This window comes from Oratosquilla oratoria, chromosome 35 (genome assembly GCF_046742065.1).
Source record: "Oratosquilla oratoria isolate Oo_2021 chromosome 35, ASM4674206v1, whole genome shotgun sequence".
Lineage (NCBI taxonomy): Eukaryota > Metazoa > Arthropoda > Malacostraca > Stomatopoda > Squillidae > Oratosquilla > Oratosquilla oratoria.
In genome coordinates this window covers 7260046-7262545 of record NC_134811.1, presented here as the reverse complement: position 1 = coordinate 7262545, position 2500 = coordinate 7260046, and positions in this window count along the sequence as shown.

Here is a 2500-nt window from a genome sequence, read left to right as displayed (position 1 = left end):
TATTAATTTACTTTTTTATCTTACCTCCTTGTGGACTGAAAGGTCTTCTATCGTTACACTTTTCAGCGATGTAACCCGTTATATATATATATATATATATATATATATATATATATATATATACATACTATTATTTATTGGCTACCCCCGTGTAAAGGGGAAAAACCTTTGGTATATGTATGTATACATTATTTATTTTTTATTTTATTGTATCTAATTTTATTCATTAATCTAGTTTTTTATCTTACCTCCTTGTGGACTGAAAGGACTTCTACTGTAATAGTTTTCAACGATATGACCCGTTATATATATATATATATATATATATAAAAAGCCATTTCTCTTTATGGCGATTGTGTGCTCGCTGGCGAGTAACTCTCGCCAAGGAGTCCTTGCTCTGCCTCGGTCCATCTCCCTCCGTCTCTTTCTTGGACCAATTCCCCTTCGTGGTTGCGGAAACAAGTTCCTCCCCAGCGCCTCGTAAGTTGCCGCTTTATCATTCGCTCGTTCACCTTTCTTGCGGCACGCGGCTGCCGCGGCTCCCGGCCCGGCAGCCAGTAACAGAAGGAGCCGGGGAAAGACACGCTAAAAGAACAGGAGGAGTAGAAGAGGGAAGGACGATGTTTGGGGGAGAGGGAAAAGAGGAGAAGAGAGGAGGAACGATACGAGCTAGAAGGAGGAGAAGAAGGAGGAAGGAGAGAAAAGGTATGGAGGGAAGTAAGAAGGAAAGAGAGAGAGAGAGGAGAAAAGGAAAAAAGGAAGGAGGAAGTAGGAGAAGGAAGGAAGAGGGGAGAAGGAAGGAGGCGAGTGAAGGAGGAAGAGGGAAGAAAGAAGGATAGGAGAGAAAGAAAGGTGGACAAGAAAGGTGGGGAAGAAGGAAAGAGGTGTAGAGGCAAGAACGAACGATGGGGAGAAGGAGAGAAGATGATGGAGAAGGAAGGAAGGGAAGAAGGAAGGAAAGGGAAGGAGAGAAAAAACTGGAGGGGGGAAAAGTAAAGAGGAAGTGGAGAAAGAAGGAGGATAGGAAGAAGAATGGAAGGGAGGAAAAGAAACGACGGAGAGGAGGAAGGACGTGGCAGAAGAAAGGAAGGGAGAAGGAAGGAGGGAGAAGGAAGGAGAAAGGAGAAGAGGAGAGAGGAAGGGAGAAGAGGAAAAAGGAAGGGAGAAGGAGGGAGAAAGAAGAGGAAAGAGTAGAGGAGAAGAGGAAAGAGGAAGGAGACGAGGAAAGATGAAGAGAGAGGGAGGGAGAAAAGAGAAGAGGAAAGGTGGAAAGGAGAAGAGGAAAGAGGAAGGAGACGAGGAAAGAGGAAGAGAGAAGAAGGGAGAAAAGAGAGGAGGAAATAGGAAAGGAGAAGAGGAAAGAGGAAGGGGACGAGGGAAGAGGAAAGAAAAAGGAAGGAGAAAGGAGAAGGGGAAAGAGGAAAGGAGAAGAGGAAGGAGGAAGGAGACGAGGAAAGAGGAACGGAGAAGGGGGGGAAAAGGAGAAGAGGAAAGAGGAAAGGAGAAGAGGAAAGAGGAAAGGAGAAGAGGAAAGAGGAAGGGAGAAGGGGATAAAGGAGAAGAGGAAAGACAAAAGGAGAAAAGGAAGGAGACGAGGAAAGAGGAAGAGAGAGGAAGGGAGAAGGGGGGAGAAGGGAGAAGAGGAAATAAAAAAGGAGAAGAGGAAGGACACGAGGAAAGAGGAGGGGAGAAGAAGGGAGAAAGAAGAAGAGGAAAGAGGAAAGGAGAAGAGGAAAGAGGAAAGGAGAAGGGGGAGAAAGGAGAAGAGGAAAGACAAAAGGAGAAAAGGAAGGAGACGAAGAAAGGGAAAGGGAGAGGAAGGGAGAAGGGGGGAGAAAGGAGAAGAGGAAAGAGAAAAGGAGAAGAGGAAGGACACGAGGAAAGGGGAAGGGAGAAGAAGGGAGAAAGGAGAAGAGGAAAGAGGAAAGGAGAAGAGGAAGGAGGAAGGAGGAAGGATAAGACGAAAGAGGAAGGGAGAAGGAGGGAGAAAGGAGAAGGGGAAAAAGAAAAGGAGAAAAAGAAAGAGGAAGGGAGAAGAGGAAAGAGGAAGGGAGAAGAGGAAAGAGGAAGGAGACGAGGAAAGAGGAAGGGAGAGAGGAGAAAAGGAAAGAGGAAAGGAGAAGAGGAAAGAGGAAGGAGAAGAGGAAAGAGGAAGGGAGAAGGAGAGAGTCAAACAAGTTCAGACTGTGAGAAGTCTTTTTCTTTCGTGGTATATTGTGACGTCGTCTTCTCGTTCTCCTACAAAGGGGATACTAAGCTGTGGGCCCCGTTTCCAAAATATTACGTTCACGTTAATTCAAATATCATCGTTATCGACCGATATTTTCTGAAAACAGCGGTAACATTTAACAGCTTATCTTTTTTACTTTTATTTTTTCATATTTTTTTTCTAAGGAAGGGGTTGCTGGGGGGGGGGAGGTAAGATGAACTAGTTTGGGTTGTTCCCATATGCATTACTTTAGGTTAGATATGAAATTAAGAAGATCTATAGGAACAAATG